Here is a 23,241-nt window from a genome sequence, read left to right on the forward strand (position 1 = left end):
GTTAAACGTTTCTTGTGGTTTTGCCATTCTATTTCCAAGAGTGTGGATCATCTTTACTATCATTACTCTGAATTCTTTTTCAGGTAGACTGCCTATTTCGTCTTCATTTGTTTGGTCTGGTGGGTTTTTACCTTGCTCCTTCTTCTGCTGCGTATTTCTCTGTCTTCTCATTTTGCTTAACTTACTGTGTTTGGGGGGGTCTCCTTATCGCAGGCTGCAGTTTCATAATTCCTGTTGTTTTTGGTGTCTGCCCCTAGTGGGTAAGGTTGGTTCAGTGGGTTGTGTAGGCTTCCTGGTGGAGGGGACTGGTGCCTGTGTTCTGGTGGATGCAGCTGGATCTTGTGTTTCTGGTGGGTAGGACCATGTCTGCTGCTGTGTTTTGGGTTGTCTGTGAACTTAGTATGATTTTAGGCAGGCTCTCTGCTAATGGGTGGGGTTGTGTTCCTGTCTTGCTAGTTGTTTGGCATGGGGTGTCCAGCACTGGAGCTTGCTGGTCGTTGAGTGGAGCTGGGTCTTAGCATTGAGACAGAGATCTCTGGGAGAGCTCTCACCTATTGATATTACGTGGGGCTGGGAGGTCTCTGGTGGTCCAATGTCCTGAACTCAGCTCTCACACCTCAGAGGCTCAGGCCTGACACCCAGCCGGAGCACCAAGACCCTGTCAGCCACACGGCTAACTCTGCTGGGCCTCAGGGTCTCTTGAACATATCAATGGTCAGTAGCACAAGACGACATCTGGTCTTCCTAAAGCCCAGCTGCCTGCAGCAGCAACTTCTTCCAGCCCCCGGAATATAGACTTTTTATGATCTGGCTTTATCCCTAAGAGTCTATTGAACATAGTTGGCACTCATTCAATATTTTTTTGAATAAATGAATGAATCTACAGATGGTCCTCAACTTGTGATCGTTCGATTTACAATGTTTTGACTTTACCATGGTGCAAAAGCAGTATGCAGTCAGTAGAAACTGTACTTTGAATTTTGAATTTTGATATTTTCCCTGGCTGGTGATTTGCAGTATGATTCTCTCGTGATGCTGGGCAGTGGCAGTGAGCCTCAATTCCCATTTTACCCTTGATCATGAGGTTAAACAATTCACACACTTACCACCATTGTGTACCCATACATCCATTCTGTTTTTCACTTTCAGTACAGTACTCAATAAATTCATGAGATATTCAACACTTTATTATAAAATAGACTGTGTGTTAGATGATTTTGCCCAATTTAGGCTAATGTAAGTATTCTGAGCATGTTTAAGGTAGGCTAGGCTAAGCTATGATGCTTGGTAGGTTAGGTGTTTCAAAGTCATTTTCCACTTATGATATTTTCAATGTACAATGGGTTATTGGGTGAAACCCCATCACAAATCGAAGAAGATTGCAACTATGATCTGGTGATACATATTTCAGTCATGAGATCTTTGAAATTTCAGTTAGTTCTCTTTTGTAGGTGGCTCTTCTTTATGGGATTTGATTTGCTCTGGTTCATGCAGCACTCCCAGCATCCCCTTCTCATTTTTCTTCCCTCCCCTCCATCATGCACTTAAGAGCACATATGAATATGAGGAGCGCATTATGAGTATGAAAACAGTATTCTACTCTTTTTAGTGAATTATAGATACTTCTGCTTTGTTAAGTATCCTTCCCCCAAATATATGTGAGTTAATTTTAATATTTTGGTATGTTAACATTATGATAGTGAAGACATTTAATATCCTGACGTTTTAGCAGAACTGGCTTTAAGAAATATTTACAGTTTTACTCAAATTCAAATGTAAAATTTTGAGAAATCTTTTCCAAAGCTTCCACATCCATGACAGGCTATTATTGGGCAAATATATATAAAGTAACCCAAGAACAAATCAGAACCTGTCAGGTCTTCACAGTCATTTATTTATTTATTTATCCAACAAGTATTTACTGTGGTTTGGAAAAGGAGAACTGAATTAGACTTTTTTTTTTAATTGTGAGCCACTATATATTGCATTTCACACATATAAATTCATTCCATCATTTTAATACCTCTAGGTATGAGCTATTCCCATTTTTCAGGGGAAGGAATGGAGCTCTGAGAGTGTAAGTGTCAGAGGGGACACAACAGTCAGATGGCTGAGTTGGGATCTCAATTTATGGCATTTTTAATCTAAAAAGTCCCTGAATAAAAGTACAATTATGCCTCGGTGATTCACTGAGTTTGTGCAAAGGGCAGGTCCATATGCACTGGGGGAATACTAAAATAAATTGAATGTGGATTCTGGATTCGGTAGCTTTTAGTTTGTAAAAATGAAAGTGTAGGTACATAAACAACTATAATACATAATAGAATGTTAAGGGACAGAAATAGATATACGTCTATCATAGTTTAGGGACTTCCTTGGTGGTCCAGTGCTTAAGACTTTGCCTTCCAGTGCAGGAGATGCAGGTTTGATCCCTGGCTGGGGAGCCAAGATCCCACATGCCTTGTGGCCAAAAAAACCAAAATATAAAACAGAAGCAATATTGTAACAAGTTCAATAAAGACTTTTTAAAAAAAAATGGTCCACATCAAAAAAATCTTTTAAAAAAGTCTATTATAGTTTATATGATAAAATCTTGTTTAGGTGAAATTATAACTTGACGGTCTACATACCTTTGTTCAAATTCTTAACTGTTCTATCCATTGAGACATGGAAAAAGAAGATTGAATCTAAGTGACAGCAATAAATGGTTTTCCAAAGTCAAATACAATCATGACCTATAATATTGTTTCCAATTTACCTCATTTTTGGTTGCTGAACAATGTGTTAAGAAGAAATGGACTACTTCGAGGTTATACAACTTCATGTTTACGGTTTTCAGTTTTTCATGGGGTCGTATTTCCTTATTCATCTTTTACATTTGAACTTGGAGAAGCACAGGGGGAAGGGTCAGGCTGCCAGAATCCTTTCAGTGTGATTCAGAAGCACAACTGCTTAGTTTCAGGCTGTTGGCACACTAGTAGACAGGATACAGTGTTTCTGCAATTAATCTTTCTGATGTACCAATGATACTTTGCAGAACAGAATGATTACCACTAGTTACTTGCTCTTTTCACTCATTCCTGGCCAATGAGCCGGGCCAATGAGCCAGAAGAATGCTGACTGAAAACCAAAAAAGGAGCTAGAGCTATTAGCATTTTCCTCTTCTCAGTATGGTCATTTCCTCCAGGTCACTGAGTTTGGATGGATCCTATTTGATGAAATAGGGACTATATATTATTACTTATGATAATATATATATTATTCACATACATACCCATATACCAATTTAGCTATACTTGTAGTTATGCTATGTGTCTGTTTACATACATGTGTACCCTTCCAAAGCAAATCACAGTAAAATTTAAATCACAGAGATTGACTTTCCAAAGTAGACCATTATGAGGGAACATTATCATCTATTTTTAGAAAGGACGATAATGGTGTTCAGAGCTAAATGGCAGGGAGCCATTCCCTCTGAGTCTCCAGCAATGATTCCTTGTTTTTTTTTTTAAATTTTTATTTATTTATTTTTGGCTGTGTTGGGTCTTCGTTTCTGTGCGAGGGCTTTCTCTAGCTGTGGTGAGCGGGGGCCACTCTTCATCGCGGTGCGTGGGCCTCTCACTGTCGCGGCCTCTCTTGTTGCGGAGCACAGGCTCCAGACGCACAGGCTCAGTAGTTGTGGCTCACGGGCCTAGTTGCTCCGCGGCATGTGGATCTTCCCAGACCAGGGCTCGAACCTGTGTCCCCTGCATTGGCAGGCAGATTCTCAACCACTGCGCCACCAGGGAAGCCCAATGATTCATATTTTTGATAGCTCTGAGTGAGTTAAGCTTTGTCTCTGTCATAGCAGCCTCTTTATACCTGGATGAAGATATAAATCCTGGGGGCACCAGAAGGAATGGAGCCCATATACTCTGACCTTTATGCCAGAAGCAACTGTGCAACAGCCAGAAACAGAAATGAATGTAAACATCCTCACTGTTACTGTGTACTTCAGGAAACAAAGCTTTATTTTATTGAGTTGTCTTGACAGGGGATAAAAATGAATTCCTGATCATGAGAAGATTGAGAACATGGTACTTTTGTACTCTGTTAGGAAAGCTGGAAAGCCTAGACTCAGTGACTAAATGAAACATTAGCTGCTCAATGTATAGCACTGTACAAAAGCTCTGTGTAGAGCGAGGCCCTTACAGTGAGTCCTGGATCTCTGGAAGGCTCCTGGCTCAAAAGCCTGTCCATTGAGACCTGGGGGGTGGGAGAAGTCATGAGGAATGAGCTCCAGCTTCTGCCTCTCAAAGTCTGTGAGATGTTGAGACAAACAGTACCTCCTGTTCCAAATAGGCGGGGTGGATAAAATAGGTCTTCACTTTTCATTCTAAGGGAGGTCTTCCTGGCCCACTACTTTCCCACCTGAAATACAGCAATCCCCGTCTCCAAATCACACCTCCTCCTCACCCTTCTCATGCTTCCAGAACAAAGGTGGGAGGTTCTTTCTGTTGAATGCTTTGGACTGGGCCTCAGTTTTACTTCCTTTGCCAAGATGGTGCCTAAAGCTACGATTAGTATTTACTCCTTGTGTTCTTGAAGCACTGGCTTAGTAGAAGAGTGGATTTTGAACTACCTGAGTGCAGGACTGTGTCTCATTCTATTTGCCATCATAGTACCTTGTACATTATGCTTTCTGTAGTAGTTAAATAATTTGTTCTGATTCCATTCTATTTGTATTTCTACCTATTCATAGAAAAGTATTTTGGAATTTATTTCATTCTGCTTTGTAGAAAACCATGATATTTTCTGATTCTTCTAGTATATACATACTCAACATTTCCACAAATTTTAAGGCAAAAATTTTGGATCATTACCCCAGCTCACATATTTCCATAAAGTCAGATATGATTCTATCTTCTTTCAGAAATACAGCAGCAACATGACAATCTCGTGATTGGTTTGGGGTCTATTTTTGTTTACTAGAGTATCTTAAGTGCCAAGAATAGTGCTTGGCATACTAAAAACATTCAGTGCTATTAAAATTACCATAACAAAAATCTGAGGTTGTACCTAGCAAAAATTGGGTACTCTTATAACGGGTATTTCTCATTTATGTCTTTTTTTCCATTTACTTTTTATAATTAAACAATTCACAGGAGGAATTCTTGATGGGTCAAACACATATCCACTGTAGTACGTTCTAAATCACAGACCATGGAAGGCATATATTCAAGTGATGACATCAATCAATTTATTATGGATCAATTTGCAGCCAAGCTTTCCCCTATACCTGTCTAATGTTTTGGCAAGATACTTGAAAGGACTAACTAAAAATTTATTAGTGTAGCTTGAAATAGTTTTTTTTTTTTTTTTTCCATTCTCTGGCTTAACAAAGAGAATACTGTTTGCCCTCTGAACATACAGATTTTGTAGTTTAACATAGTAATGAATATGCTTGCCAAGAATCACAGTTTCTAATGAGGCTTTATTAAAACCATTGCTGTTTTAACTTTCATTTTATGTACTGTATTTTTATTTAAAACTCATTCTATTTAAATTTGTCTAACTCTTTCATAATCAAAGGTTGACTTGAGTACTGGTTTGGAAATATATTTTGTATCACTTCGTATCTTCTTTTCAGTGAACCTAGTAGTTTCAATTAATTGATACTGATTTTGAACATATACAATATGTAAACTTTTCAAACAGAATTCCCATTAGTGTAAAGATCATGTTGCTTTCATATGTAATGTTTGTAAGTAAGATACAGCTTTGAAAGACTAAGTATTTCAGACACTGATTCACACTTCAAAAGTTTTAGCTTAGTGCAGTAGCCACAGCACCAAATGAACAATTCTGTAGGTTACTATATGTTATGAATTTAAGTATAATTGGTTTATAGAAGAAACCAAACAGTAAAATTTTAAACTGACCAGAAAAAGGTGAACTTTAAACTCCAATGCTGTACACAAGAGAGACTAGTTATTTATATTGGCCAAAAATATCAAAAAGTTAACCCAAAATTTTCTTCCTAGATGACATCTGATATAAATGATGACAGCATATTTATTAATAATATATTCTAAACTGTCTCCTTTAGAGAATGGCTTTTGAATAAGCTAAAAAAAGTGAGTTTTGATGCCTTCAAGTGTCACTTTCTAATAAACATGTTATCATTTCTTTCTTTTTAAGCTTTGTTGAAGTATAACTGAAATGCAAAACATCACAAACATGTAATGCGTACACTTTGAGGAGTCTAGACACATACATATACCTGTGGTACCATCATTACAATCAAGATACTAAACATACCCATTATCCCCCCAAATTTCCTTGTGTTCTTTGGGGTGTGTGTGTGTGTTTGCGTGTGTGTGTGTGTGTTTTGTGGTAAGGACACAACACGAGATCCAGATTCTTTATATATTTTAAAGTGCACAATACCATATTGTTAGCCATAGGTACCATGTTTTACAGCCAAGATATGGAAACTATCCAAATGTCCATCAACAGATGAATGGATAAAGAAAATGTGGTGTATAGATATAGATATTATGGCCTTAAAACAGAAGAAATTTCTTCCATTTGTGACAACATGGATGAAACTAGACGACATTATGCTAAGTGAAATAAGTCAGTCACAGAAGGATGAATATTGTATGATTGCCGTTAAATGAGGTATCTAAAAGTCAAACTCATAGAAGCAGAGGATAGAATTGTAGTTTCCAGGGGCTGGGGGAAGGAGGAGATGGGGAATTGTTGCTTAATGGGTATAAAGCTCTTCTTTAAATGCAAGATGAATAAGTTCTAGCGATCTACTGTATTTTCTATTACGATATTGAGACTTTAGACTAGGCTACTTTTTCTTCTCAAAAAAAAAAAAAAGAAAAAAGAAAAAATAATCTTAAATCACAAAAGAAATGATATAGCTGAAAGCCAAATGATACATTTATTGGCAAGAGTTCCCTGAATTTACTGGATTTTTGGATTACTGCATTTTTTTCCCTGTTTATTTATGTATGTATGTATGTATGTATGTATGTATGTATGTATGTATGTATGTATGGCTGTGTTGGGTCTTCGTTTCTGTGCGAGGGCTTTCTCTAGTTGCGGCAAGCGGGGGCCACTCTTCATCGCGATGAGTGGGCCGCGATCTTGTTGCGGAGCACAGGCTCCAGACGCGCAGGCTCAGTAATTGTGGCTCACAGGCCTAGCTGCTCTAGGGCATGTGGGATCTTCCCAGACCAGGGCTCGAACCCGTCTGCCCTGCACTGGCAGGCAGATTCTCAACCACTGCGCCACCAGGGAAGCCCCTTTCCTGCTCTTTGAACAGGGTCTCCTCATTTCCATTTTGCACTGGGCTTTACAAATTATGTAACCATTCTTGATCACAGTCTTCTGTGTCTGATTTTCTTAAAATAAATTTTAAAAATTAAAAAATTAAGGTATGTGGGAAGTTTCTTTTCCTGTTTATCTTAACATTTAGAAAAGATAATTGCTCAGGCAGTAAACTCTGTCAGTAGATTATTACAAAGTAAATGCGTACGCTTGACACTGCAATAAGGCATATCATGGAGTTACTTGAATTCTTCAAAGAGTTCAGAATCTCCTTTTGAAAGCTGCTGTGACATTGCAAAGTAAATAGCCATAGGCTAAAAAACATAAATTAAACGTAAAGATAGATGTTCTGTGCAAAAGAACTCCATTTCAGTATCAAGTTTTTGGTGAATGAATTATTAAGGAAAATGACAATTAAAATTTTTTCCTTGCAGTTAAAGATACAGTGATAGACTGCATAAATAAGTGCTTTGAGTTATTTACAAATCATGAACTCATTTTTGGTTTCTTGTATGAGCCCTATAAGTTAAAGGAAATATCAGAGGACACATGAAAAGGCCATTATATACATTTACTTTTAAAATTAAATTCAGACTAACATGAAATTGATCTGTATGAAGAGATAAATCTTTTCAGAAAAAGTTTTCCATGAGAATCAACAGCTCTATATGAACTAAAACCCACATTTTGAAATAATTTATAATAAATGTATTCCAATATTGTCAGTCTATAAAATATTCTTAATAGCTTCAGTTGTGTCATCAGAATGATACTTCTAAATTTAAAAGTATCAAAATTGTTTGCTATCAGACAGCTGCCTAGAGTGACTGCCATCATTTGTAATACTGTTGATTGAAAATGAAGTTGTTAAAAGCGTAAATTTTTATGATAATAAATAAATTTATGGAAAATGAGCCAGGAATATCTTATGATCAATTAAGATATCATACTAACAAACCATTACTGTAGTTTATAAAATTATGACACCAGAATATTATTTTTTGCAATTTGTAAGTTATTACTCGTGTTACCCCACCATGTTTTATAAGTAATAAAATATTTTAAAAGAAATAGCTTCATATCTTAGTACCTTTAACTGTATTTTTTCCCCTGCTTTTTGAACAAGCGTCTCCGCATTCTCATTTTGCAATGCGCTCTACACATTATGTAACCATCCTTGATCACAGTTTTCTATGTCTTCTTAATTAAAATAAACAGTTAATGGGAAGTTTTCATTTCTGTTTATCTTAATATTTAGAAAAGATAACATAGTAATATTTTCTTACTGTGATCTTTTTTCTCTCCTTTTCCAGTGCTTTGGTTCTCATTGATTACATAACTTTCTTTGTACCTGCTTATATTTTCTAAAGCAATAAAGCACCACATTTTCTTAGAGTAAAAGCCTGGGTTTCAGATTTAAGCCATGGTTTTCTAGCTCGTCAGATATTTTCCACTTAAATGACTGTCAGGAACCAGATTTTAAAAAGCACATTTTTTCTTCAATGGGAAGGTCCTGCCAGCCATCATTCACCATATTTGACACAGCTGGTGAATGAGCAAACGACACAAATTGTTACAGAATCCCAAAACAAACTGCACTCTTGTTTCAGCACCACCTGTGGCCTCTTAATGTATGAAGCAGGAAAAGGAAATATGCAAATGTTGGTATTCATTTGCATGGAGCTGATTCCACTGAATAGTTTTCTTGGGTTTCCTAATGTTTTCACGATTTCCTCAGCATATACTTATCAATCATTTTTCTTGTCAGTAAGAACCTCATTTTTTTGTGTGTGTCCATGTTAAGTGTTGCCTGAAGGTACTGCAATTTCTGAATCCTCTCAAGGTAAGAATATCCTTGGAAAAGTCTATAATTCTCGACAGAAAAGAAATCACCATGACTGAAAAAGCAAATAGCAATGATACCAGTGCATAATAAGCAACAGACTACCAGAATTCATTCTTTACTGTAATGGGACTCTTGATTACCATATGTAGAACGTAAAGATGAAGCAGAAACATTACAGCACTAATGCCAAGCTGCAGCGTTCTTCCCTCTGGGTATGGATCCCAGCTTGTCCGTGGATCCCAGCCTCCCTTAGTCAGTCATTATCAATGAGTGCCTTAAAGAGACACTAAAATTTAAAGGTCCCTTGTCAAGCTAAGACACATCTGCTTTTCTAGTCAATGCGGTGTCTTCAGGAGAGGATGACCCAACAAATAACTAGAAAATTAAGCCAGAATCTATCTGTTCCTCAAATGGATCAGTATTTTCATTATTATAAACCTCTACTACTAATTGAAAAACAAAGTATATAGTGGCTCATAATAACTGTGTGGGAGGAAAGACCTGTTGTTCTTACGCTCCTGGGTGAACTCAAAGAATTCCTTTGGATTTTTAAATTTCATTTTCTTTTTGAACAACCTTTAGAAAGAAATGTTATGGTGTTAGATTATATGTTCTTTTTTATTTAATTTCAAATGTCCAGATAAAAATCACTCTGGCTACTACCTCACATGTGTTTTTAAAATACATGTGAGGCTCACAAAAATTGTATTTAACGTACAAAAATTCATCTGTCTATAAAATCTCCTTTATTTCCATTTTCTAACAATTTTATTTTCTTTTATCGGGCTTTATTAACCACAGTTAAGATTTCTGCAAAAACATGTCTCATTCAAGTGCATATATCTGTTTAATTCACAACAAAAAGTCAAGTGAAAGATGAGCATATTAAAGCTACCCTGTCTTTATTCAAAAGAACTACCAGCAACTGTAACATTCCACAACTTATTCTAAACTTGTTTTGGAGTGAATGTTTGTGTCCCCCTAAAACTCATACGTTGAAACCCTAACCCTCAATATGAAGGTATCAGGAGGTATTGGCAGGTAATTAGGTCATGAGGGTGGAGCGCTCATGAATGAGATTAGTGCCATTATTAAGAAGAGACAGATGATAGAGCCTGCTTCCTCTCTCTGTTCCCCACCATTTGAGGATACAATAGAGAAGACGGCTGTCTGCAAACTAGGAAGAGGGTCCTCATCAGACAATGGATTGGGTGTTGCCTTGATCTCGGGCATCTAGCCTCCAGAACAGTGAGAAATAAATGCTTGTTGTTTAAGCCACTCCATCTATGGTGTTTTTATTATAGCAGCCCTGACTGTATAAGCAGGAAAGGACTTGCTATAAGGAGGAAAGGACAAGGAAGTCACGACCTGTCTCACTAAAGTCATTCTCTTCATTCTTTAAGCCCTCACCCATAACAGTACTAAGGCTGGAATCATTTAATATTCTGTTCTTAAGCTTTCATAATGGATTTCTCAGTACACAGAAGACACATCATGCGTGTATTTAAAACATATATTTCAAATTATTTGCTAGACATGGCTAAGCACTGGGAATAAAGTGGTGAATAAAACAGGCATCATCCCTGCTGTTCTGGAACCCACAGTCTGGTGGGTGAGACCAACAATAAAGAAATAAAAATAAGGTTACAAACCATGATGAATACTATGAAAGAATGAAGTGCCACATTAACAGAACTACAAATAGGTATCTTAAAAAAGGGGAGGGAAGTTTTTCTAAAAAAGTTATACTGAAGTTTAGAGAGACTAGTTTCTGTTCCCATGTATAGTTACCTCAGTTTGGCAGTGGTCAACCCCACTGGGTACAAGAAAGCCTTCTTCTCACTGAGAATGTGAGGCTGTTCCTGCCTCTTTCTTTTCTTAGAAGACAACTGCCCTGATTTCTCATCTGTTGAAATTCTTACTCTTTGCTTTCTCTTCTTCCAACATGTGCACCTGTCACTTTGCTCTATAACCAAACTGAGAAAACTGACTAAAATTAAGAGTGCAATGTTATCTTTTTCTTCTCCATCTTGATATAGTCAGTGTAATAGCAGTATGCTGAAATGTATACCAAAAGGTCCTGTACAATTGTGTAAATTTGTTTCAATCAGCTGCATCCAACCAACTCTGAAAGAGAAAGATACAAAATTGACCAAAAATTAAGTAAAAAATATACTACCTACTAAGAAGTGATACAGGTTTCTTGGCACCAAGAACCAAGAATTATTTCTCTTGGGGACTTCCCTGGTGGCACAGTGGATAAGACTCCATGCTCCCAATGCAGGGGGTGCAGGTTAGATCCCTGGTCAGGGAACTAGATCTCATATACATGCCGCAACTAAGAGTTCGCATGCCACAACTAAGGAGCCCACGTGCCGCAACTAAGGAGCCCATGAGCTGCAACTAAGGAGCCCACCTGCTGCAACTAAGACCTGGTGCAACCAGACAAATAAATAAATAAATATATTTTTAAAAAAGAATTATTTCTCTTGTGGTTCTTCAGAAAAGTGAGTACTCATGATGTCATAGTAGAATAGGTCACAGTTATTCACGATGTTAAAAAAAATATGATAATGTGCTAATGAATGCTAATATACTAAACAGAGACTACGTTTTCCTTTTTCTCTGCTATTCTCTCTTATGTATATTTGAGTAGGAAAATTCTGAGTTTATGTTCCATCTGTGCATTTTAATTCTAAAAGGTTAGTCAGCATGGAAAGATTTTACTCTTGGTGGTAAATTCATGAGGCACTTAGCAGAGAACTCTGTGTAATGCTGATAATCTTGGAGTTGGGGCACTAACCTATGTGGCATACTCCATGCAACTGAGGACACGTTTTAGCAATTCCCGTGAGTATACATAAGAAGTTCCCATGGATACACATACTCCCAACACAAAAATGCTTTGGTAAAAGTTTTCCCTTCTAAACCATTATTTTAATTCACAAAATTACATCAGGAATCCAATTGGATTTTAATCCACTGTGCACTTACTAATCTTAAGGAGAACTATTCACCAATGAGAAACGTTAGAATGGCCCAGCAGCAGCCCAAGAAATGAGTGGCTGAACTGAAGTAACTGCCACAGTATTTCTGGGCAGAATAAACTAAATCTGTTAAACATATACAATGTACTGATTTATTTATTCACCAGATTTGATCTGTCTTAAAAATTGTATTAAAGATTTTTAACCATCTTTGTAATAAAAAAATGCCCTTAAGATGTTCATTCACAGATTTCTTGACCTTATTGTAGCACTGATAATACATAGAAATAATGTTTAAAGAAGTATTCATATGTAAAATATACATACATACTGCAGGTGGAAACATGGCCCTAAGTGATGCTAAATAACAGACCCAAATAATTTCTTACTTAAATTAACACCAGTGAGTAATTGATAGCTATGCCCTTAGAATGCCTTGCATGCTTTCATGAGTAGGGAGAGCCTGACTCCCTCCATAATGATGATCTTCCACACAGTAAAATGACCACAGAAATGTCTCTTTAAGACCTCTCCCACCATATAAAATATTCATTCATACATCAACTCAGGCAGTTTCATGGGGAGAGGCCCATTTTGAAAGAGGGTCAAGGTTTCAGATTATACAGTCGGAAGGTTCATCATGCTTTGCCTTTTCCTTTGTCTTCCCATCCTATTAATTCAAAATTTTTCACAAGGAGTGGCACTAATTAGACCTGCTCTGGACTACCACCAAGATTTTCTATCAAATTTCTTTCCTGTTTATGTTTAAGTTACTCAGAAGTTATCTGTGTGCCCTTTGGACATGTAGGACCTATTTTTTTAAACTCCCTCTGTACAAAGAATGTAATCTTAGCTTCCTGGGTTCTGGATTATGTCATAGTATTTCTCTATTTCAACTGAGAAATGTCAGAGTAAAGAGTGAAAGTAGTAATTCATCATAATAATCCCCTCTTCCCAAATCAGAAAAAAAAAACCACTTTTTGGTTAAAAGGCTTCATTGCCTGAGGTTGAATATATACTGCCTAATTAGCTTTAGTTCCATCAAACAGAAGTTTTATCTATAAATTATCCTCTTATGAAACGATTATGGGGTTGTTTCTGATGTGATAAATTTCACTTCTTTTTGTAGTTGTATTTGGGTCATTAATTGGAGAGTCATTAATTGTAAAATAGAACAATTAGCTGTTATCGATTGAGAATTATAAGAACATCTAGGAAGTTAATTGGTTACTGATTACTGTGTGTTGATAAAGTGGACAGGTTTGTAAATTATTTTATCTACCAAATGGAATTTTAGCCTTCTAAACAACTTATAATCCTTGCTAGATGTTCTTGGACAATTTATGTTATCCCTGTGATTTTCATTATTTCAAAAAATTATGAGAAAGAGAATCATTACTTCAGAAAAGAAAATTTTCTTATTTTTTGTTTCTTATTTCTGAAGATAAACCTTATTGTATCACTAGAACTAAAAACTTTTCAATTGTGATTTGTGGATAGGAGCTGTTATAACATGAGTGCTCTAGTAATTTAAGAAATTTGGGCAGCTTCTAACTCAGTTATTTCTCCTCACAGAGAAGAAGGCAAATGCAGAGAAGTAATCTGCTCAAGTCACAAAACTCATGACTCAATCAACATAAGAAACTTGTCTTATGTCTAGTGTTCAATATCTTATCCACTATGCTTATAGGATTGGTTTTTGGTTTTATAATCTGAAAATTTCATGACAAATTTTACCTGTGCTTGAAAAATCTTCTTAGAGATTAATTGGAAGAGTGTTAGGTTCTTTTTTACCTTTTTTTTGAAAACTTATAGGACATCCTCATAATATGCATTGTATACATTGTTGGTTAAAATATTTTCTTTTTAAATAATTCATTAATGACTTTGGAGAATGATAAAAAACCTTCAAATTTGGAAACAGTAATAGCACATATTTTGAGGATCTGGGAGAATTGCAATTTTTTAACTAAAGAACATTTGTAGTTACAGGCACTGCTGACAAACTTCACTGAGTTTTAATTTTACAGTTTTACTTTGCAAATTGAATTTTTAAAGTAACCTTTATATTAAACAAAGCTTTCCTCATCTAGCCTATTCTTGTAACCTTGATTTTTTCCCCCTCACTTAATCATCATTAGGTTTCCATGCCTCAGTTCTAACCAATTTCTTGTTCCTTGAATAGATTCAACTCAATTTCCTTGTGTTTTTTTGGTTTAAATTTGAAATCCACTGCCATGCTTTTCTCATAATTTTAAGAGAGTAAAATAGGTATTCAGGAAAAGTTTTCCAGTTGCCTTGCAAATACAAAGTGGTAATGAGTTTTACAGAGACTCAAATACGTCATTATAAGATAGAAAGAAAGGGTTACATCAGATCAATAAGACTTGTGTTAGGAACAAACATTACACCACTTGTTGACAGTCATTTCCATTTTCTCAGAAAGGACCTTGTTGTGTGCCACAACAGTGATTTTGATCTTGAAAATGAAATCACCAGCAAGCACTACAGTTTTCCATTTATTAAAATAAGTTTCTGCTTAGTTTCTAAACTAATCTCTCTCACTTGTGTATCTCAGAAGGGCAGAGATACATTATAGAAACTTTCCAAATGACCGCCAACACATATATTATTAAAATCATGTATTTTTCTCAAAATCATTTAGGGGACAATTTTGTGGAGAGTATTTCAAGTAGACTACTTAAAGCATCATGAAACAATGAAAAAAGCACTGTTCTCTAAGGATCGCTTTGTGAAGTAAATACATGATACTTGTCACTTCTCAAGATGAAATATTAATACCATGAAAAATGTTTTAAGGCTCAATGTTCTATGATATATATTCATTTATTATAAACATTAAATAATGTGTATAGTCACAACGTGTATGATTTCTAGAAGCTTCCATCTTCATAGCCCATTCACACCAAATTTTCCCTGCTTTCGCATCATTTCATAATTGTACAAAGAAAAAAATAAATTTAAATAGCTTCATGTTTATCAAAATTCAAAGGACTCATCTACAAGTTGTTGAGATTGTAACAGTTTCTTTACACTTAATAGTTTTTGTAGCAGCTAACGAGTTAATAAATGCCACAGATTTTTAGAACAGTGTCCAGACTAGATGATTCAAACACCTTGAACAGGGCACTGAAATAACTTTTCTCTGGGAAGACTGATGAGTGTATAAGATGAGGAAAGTTTAGAACAACAACACTGACTTACCCTTATATATATTTTACTACTAATAACAGTAATTTTGTACCATCGTTCAAGAAATATGATTTCATATTGATTTTAGGGCTTCACAAAAATAGTAGGAAGAAAAGAAAGCTTGGAAAGTTAAGAAACTTGCTTAACTTTGCACAGCCCTTGAGGGGAACACCGGGACCTCCCGATTTCCTGATTTCAAATCCAGGGCTCCTTTCCTCACAGCATTCTGCCTCCCAAGTAAATTGTATGGCAAGGAGAAGAAAATGTGAAAAACAGATTTTTTTCCCCTTCCTTCAATCTTTGCTTCTGCTATCTTGGAAAGACCAAATGAGAGTTTTATGTGAGGTGAAATTTACCTTAAATTTTGAGTTTATTAAATAATCTAGAATTGTAAAACTGTAATTTTGAATAAGAAAACTCAAGTATTGAAATGATTCCAAAAGATGCTAGGTGAAAGTGTCAATTTAAAAAAGAATCCACGAAGAATCACTGAATAGAGAAGGTTATTGCAATGAGACCAAATTTAGCTGAAGTCAGATCCCATTGATCTTTATACTTTCAGTTTCATTGTCCCAAGATATTACTGTCACTCTGCATGTGATTTAATAAATGAATATCTTGTTGGATTCATTTCCATCTGTTTAGATAAGACTACACAGGGTCAGTATCTCAAAAATTTTGGGGTAAAGTAGCCCATTATTGTTCCAAATTCAAAATTTATAAAATCAAACTAGAAATAAATGTTGAAGATGAATAAGATTGCACATAATTTTAGCGTTATCAAACTGAAGGACTAAATCAATTATCTTGATAGTATGTACCAAGTCATTCATTTGACCACTGACTACTTTGGAAAGTATAATTACCCTCAACTTCCCTAGTAAAGAGGTTTCTCTTAAGCAAGTGTATATGAAACAGGAGGAGTAGAATAACTAACTCTCCCAAGGAGAAATTTTAATTATACTTTTCACTTGAGTTTGTCATTTATCTAGTCTTCTTTTCCCCAAATTAACCTTTCACCTCTACTAGTGACTTCTCAGTGCCTCTTGACTAGCAGCAGCTCATAAAAGGATTATCTGAGTTAATTGTTTAATGCACAGTATTGGATGTAAGTACCACAAAAGAAAGACAGGATGAGGCTCTGTTAACAAACCTGACATGGCTGGGGGTGTGAGAATCATTCTACTCTGACGTTTAGTCAAACCAATCACCTACTTTTTTCCTAAAATATGGTGTCGGACCAATGACTGATATATCTGGGGCTACGCTGAGAATGCTTCTTTGTAGATGAACCTCATTTTAGTAAAGAATTAAAATTGGAACAATACTGGAATGTCTGGACTGCCAAGTTGGAGCTACATATTAAAGTTTCAATGCTGATTTTTCACACAGATATTCAACTTTATCCAAAGGAATTAATGTTACAAAGAAACACACACATATCTGTGTATATATATGTATATACATATTATATATGTATATATAAATTTATATATATATATATATATATAAATTTTCAGGGTTGACAATTTATCTATGACTTTCGACTAATTTGAAACACAGTATTAAAACAGAAAGGTCATGTACCAACATCTGCGAGGGTCATTTCGTTTAGCGATTTAATTAATGACTACATTCCCCATTAGACTGCAAATTTTTGCCCCTGGCTCTAGATTAAGTATCCAATAGAATCCTTGGCACATAGTAGGCACTCAGAATATTATTAAATTATTAAATGAATCTTTGAGAAGTCAATAATTTTAATTTTATCCCTATTATTTATCCATGGTGTAAGACTGCATCTCTTACCCTCATTAACTTGGTTAAATATATCTGCTATTGGTTACAAACTGCGAGATTGAAAAAGCAGTGAAAAGGCACCGAAATAGGAATCTGGAAATTGGGGTTTGGGTCACAGCTCCTCTTCTAGGTTGGCTGTGGCCCGTCCGTGCTTTTGGAATAAAGTAGGATTTTACTTTTTGGACTAGTGAAAATTGACTACTATTCTCAAGATAATCTGAGACTTGAAAATGTAAATGTTAAAAATGCATATTATATATTCACGTGTCAGATTATGAAACTCTCTCTAACTCTACACTAGTCTCACCTGGCATTCTTCTACTCCTTATCTTTCATGTGTCACCAATACACGCCTGTCTTGCCCTTTCTCTTCTCATTACTCTCAGTTTATCCCAGCTATAATGCCTTCCTTTTCCAGCATGTAGGGCTTGTGATGGAGCAACTAAAGAGCACAGAGGAAAATTGTGGCTCCTATCTCTGTTGTCCGACACAGCAGCTGGGGTGCAACATTGGTCTCCTCTATATGTTCCCATTCCATTCATCTCACCCAAATCCTTGCAAGTATTGTCTAGGATAACCTAGAATTAAATGAAACTCCGGAATTCAGCCTTTCTTTTCATGGTATTTATGTTAAAAAAAAAAAAAAAAAAGATTTGGAGGTTGCTTACATATTTCTAAAAAAATATTTTTCATTACTTACAGAAGCAATGTTTCAAAACTCTCAAAGAATGCACTTGGAAGAAAGGGTAAAGAGGTATAATACTCCTACCAGAATTAGTCATGGGTAAAAGAAACACAAGGCAGAAATAACAGCTGGTGGCAGAAGAAATTCAGTCACAAACTCACACTGGGCTAAGATAATGTTCCTTATGATATGAAGCATGCGATTTTCTCTGCCCTTGAAGGCTCATACGCATGGGGTAAAGGCAGGGAGAAGAGCAGGCATATCAAAGATTCAGGACCAAACTAAGATGTATCCTTAGACTAAAAGGACGACAGGACTAAGCACTAAGGGATGGAGAATTGTCAAGCTCACTTGCCAGCAGGTGGAGGCAGCGAGATAGGTGTGGAATTGTCCAGATCTGTGACTCGAGATGTACGAAGTTGGTTCCCCAACTGGGAAAAAACAACCATGAAACAATCTTTTACAGAATCATTCCTTTTGATAGATTTTAAGTCTAAAATCTTATTAGGAGAGTAAAATATCTCAATTATACCTTGGTTCAATAGGTTTTGTCAGCTTACCTATAAATGTAATTGTTATATTTAGCAATATTATTATGAGAAAACGCATTGAAAGAAATGTGAAGAATTGCTTTTTCCATAACCCACATAACCTACAGCCCCTTGTTGTAGTCTCCATATGATGAGTAATTCCTTTAATTCCTATCATTCCATTATTGAATAATGAGTTTACCCTAGCATAAATATGCATATGTCCTTAAGAATATAGTACAGTTCTTTCAGCAAATTCATTTAACGTCAATCCTTAAAAAAACTTGAAATATAACAAAAAGTACATGATTCTTCTCCATAGAAATTATCCTGTGTTTTGGGGAAAAAGATGAATTTCATGGGTATTCTTAGGTGCCTGTGGTGGGAGCGAGGAGGGAAGAGTAAGAAGAAGTTTAGTGTTGAGTCAAACTATGTAGAAAAAAGAAAAAACATGTACTAAAAACTTACATGGGATCAAATGTATGCATATATATAAGTTACATATGTGAACATATTTCTTAAGATTTTAAATTATATTAAAATATCTTAAAATAGTTATATTTCTCAAGCATCTGGGTAAAAGAATAATTAACAAACCTCTTCTTAGGACTCAAACTTGTTTTTGTTATTTAGAATGCATCTGGAATAAATATTTGTTGCATAAGCCATCATATCCCTTGTATCATATTTAAATTTAAAAGACTAATTCATTATTTCTTTAAAAGATATATGTTGAGTGCCTACTATGAGCCAGGGATTTAAAATGGAACGAAATATTTCAAAATCCTTGCCCTTGTCAAGCCTATATTCCAGTGCCAGAGAAATAACATAAACAAAAAGTTAAATATATAATATGCTATTTGGGAATATATTCCATAGATAAAAATTAATTAGGGACAGTGGTAGAGAATACTGAGAGTGTTGCAATTTAATACAATGTGAAAACGGCAAAATACATGTTAACCCTCATTCTTGGGACTGGTACCATTAGCTTCTTCCTCCCAGGCAAGTCAAATTAGCTCAGGCTCTCATTGTAGTGAGACAATAGTGTCTGAGAGAGTGTAGTGAGAGTTTCCCTCGAGTGTATATTATTTATGTTTGGACTCTGTTTTATTCAGTATTTAATTTATTCCTAAGCAATGATTTGGTTTAGACCATTCAGCCTAAACAACACAAGACTGTGAATGTATTTTTTTCCTTTAGTCTATTTTCCTTTAAGAGTAACTGTGAGCATAGCTGCTGTAAAACTCCAGATGGAAAGGAAGAAGTTCGATACCATCTTTTCTTCGCCTGCATTGCCGTGACACTCAGTTTCTCATTGCACACGGGACCTTGAAAATTCCAGGCCTCAGATGTGGTCACATGTATCCTCTGCTGACTACTACAGATTTGCCTTCAAATGAACCACAGGAATGTTTCTTTTTTAATAATCAACAGCTTCTCTTGTAATGTGTTTTTTTTTTTTTGTCTTTACGTATAGGCTAGCAGCATTGGTCCCAAATTTTAGCCTTAGCTGGTGGGCTACCTTCCCTATGGGAGTTTTAAAATCACCGTATTAAGTTAATTGTCTGTAACTCTTGTCAAGGGCTATGGAAAAAAAAAATCTTCCAGTGTCTTGAGAAAATACGACAATCCAGGATCTATTTATATTGATAATACTTTTAATGATTTGACCCAACTTCCTTATTATGCATATTGTCACATTATGACACCACCTTAAGTGACATACCTTCTAATGAATTGTGAGAGAAAGGTCTTCTCCAACCAGTCTAAGCTTAGAGTCAAATTTAAAATTAGTCAGGCAAACTCTGGGAAAAGGATCCACTTCCATTCCATGATAGATGGTCATGAAATCTGCCATTAACATTGCTCCACAGGTATAAACTTTCCCTTAACCTTCTGAGAAAAGAAATTTTCATATATTGAGACATAGGAAAGTCATTTTGGCTTGTACACGAGTTAACTTGAATTTTATGCTAACTAAAATAGCCTGTTTGTGACCTATCAAACACACATTGTATATCTGCTTAATTATTAGAGAAAAAGACACATTGGCCAAAAGTAAAGAATGTCCATGTTAAAAATAAAGATTAAATGCCTCTTGCTACTGGACCTAGAGACTGTCATACAGAGTGAAGTAAGTTAGAAAGAGAAAAACAAATATCATATATTAACACATAGATGTGGAATCTAGAAAAATGGTACAGATGAACTGGTCTGCAAGGCAGAAATAGAGACACAGATGTAGAGAAAAAAACATATGGACACCAAAGGGGGAAAGGGAGGGGTGGGATGAATTGGGAGATTGGGATTGACGTATATACACTAATATGTATAAAATAGGTAACTAATGAGAACCTGCTGTATAGCACAGGGAACTCCACTTTGCTGTACAGTAGAAACTAACACAACATTATAAAACAACTATACCCCAATAAAAATAAAATATCTCTTCCTAGGATGCAAATGCTGGTCCTCCTTTGATGATAAGACTCCCTTCCTGGGTGCCAAGGCCATGCCGACTTGCTCTCTACATGCTGGACTGTTTTTTGTTTTGTTTTGTTTTGTCTTTAAACCTTGAAGACATGTAACCCTGACTTGTTAAATGTTCTTTGTTCTGACAAGATATAAAACTGTGCTGAAAACCCTGCTTCTCCAGAGCAGTTTCCCAGAGTCATCTGGGAAGCGGGCTTCCGGGCTAGTCCTCCGTTTGGCTCAAATAAAACTCTTTTCTATTCTTATTATTGATTGCTTATTGATTATTTTCACTGACACTTCAAAAATAGTTACTAATGGGTATAAAATATATACTAATGAGTATAATTATAATCATTAATATTCATATAATTCTAAATAATTTTAAGTATGTGACTATGCAGTAACAAGATGTGAAATTATCCACACCCCAAAGGCAGGAAGAGAAGAGAATGCAAGCGTGATGAGAGCAGGGGTTTTGTTTAAGAAATTCACCTTGAACGGTGTCTCACACTCAACAGGTGTTCAATAAATGTTTGATTCGTAAATGAAGAAATGGTACCTGTCCATGTCAAAAAAATCTATGTAGCTGTCAAGGTCATACCCTTGCAAATTAAAGGTTCATCCTTTCTATGGAAAGAAAATGGCTATCAAATAAACTGACTAATTTAAAAAGCATAACTTTAAAATGTCAGCGCTACATAGCAAAATCTTCATCAAATGTTTATGAAATAAAACATAAGTCTAAGAGAATTTAATTTTCAGATTTTAGGTAGGAGGCATTTAAATCCAAATACATTTTTTACATTAGTTATTAAAACTGTGGTATTTTCTTCACTTACTTAGTATACATCTCCAAATATTTGAACTTGCGTACTTTTCACATAGGAACTGGGTTAGGTCTTTGCTTTTCTAAGTACTCTAACTTTTTTAAAGATAACAATTGAGAAAAAAATTGTGAACAGACATTTAAATGCCAGATCAAGAGCTCTATCAAAACTTCTCCCTCCCCCTTTGAAAAAAATCTGGTTTTATTTATAGTGCTACACTAGTTTGGCTATAAAAAAGAGATTTTTCTTTTGAGGAAAGCAGAGGAATGGTTGAGTACATCCTGCATCTGGCACTGGTGATCTTGGAAACACATGGAACTGGTGTCCAATTACCCTTCTTCCACTTTCTGGGGTTATCACACGATCCATTCTTCTCTCCTGACAAACACGTGGAAGACAGGGCTCTGTTCGTGAATGTCCACTGTCCTGGCTTGGAATAATTAGAATGTAATAAATGCCAGCTAGAAATACTGTATTTTTCCTTTCTATACTGTATATGGTAGAGCATGTACGTCTAAGAAATATATATATTACTAAAGACCTTGAGATGACCCTAAATATACAGAGAAATTTAGGTTAATGTAATAATGATTCTTTCCACCATTTACATACTGCTGGAGGAAAATTCGCTGTTCTCAAACAAATTTAGAGAGAATAACTGAGTTGATTAAGACTAAGTAAATTTCTCCTAAAACTGAATTTTGGGTGGGGGGAGGTGTCTGTTGACATATATATATATATTTTTGTCTAAACTTAAATTGGGAATTGTTAATGTTCATTAGTAAAAATGGTAAAAACAAGAGTATGAGTACCAAATATAAGATCTTAGCCCATTATTTCACAATGTTGAGAACACAGCAATTGACATATATATAATGAATTTGATTTTATGTGTATTAAATTTCCACTATTACCTATAAATTTTGTGTACCTTCTTAAGTAAGATGCTTTACAATTATATATATATTTTAAATTTTTTTAATTTATTTATGGCTGTGTTGGGTCTTCGTTTCTGTGTGAGGGCTTTCTCCAGTTGTGGCAAGCGGGGGCCACTCTTCATCGCGGTGTGCGGGCCTCTCACTATCGCAGCCTCTCTTGTTGCGGAGCACAGGCTCCAGACGCGCAGGCTCAGTAATTGCGGCTCACGGGCCCAGTCGCTCCGCGGCATGTGGGATCTTCCCAGACCAGGGCTCGAACCCGTGTCCCCTGCATTGCCAGGCGGATTCTTAACCACTGTGCCACCAGGGAAGCCCCTACAATTATAATTTAATACTTATTTTAGATGAATTTTTAAAATCATTTTAAAAACTGTAGCAGGGAATGAGTTTTCTATGTGCTTAGTATTGATGTCAGCATCATACCCTCTGTTTTGCTCTTTTAAGAAGATGAGCCTCCTATGCCTTAGACATTTTCATGGATAAACTTTCCAGGCCTCATACAAATCATCAAAAAATGCATTGGGATGTTCCAAAGTTTTACAAAATTGCTGAAACTCTCTTTAATGTAAGTTAAAGCCAGCATTTTTGTGAAGGCAGCTGTTTCCTGATGTTGT

This window comes from Eschrichtius robustus, chromosome 6, assembly GCF_028021215.1.
Source record: "Eschrichtius robustus isolate mEscRob2 chromosome 6, mEscRob2.pri, whole genome shotgun sequence".
In the NCBI taxonomy this organism is placed as follows: domain Eukaryota; kingdom Metazoa; phylum Chordata; class Mammalia; order Artiodactyla; family Eschrichtiidae; genus Eschrichtius; species Eschrichtius robustus.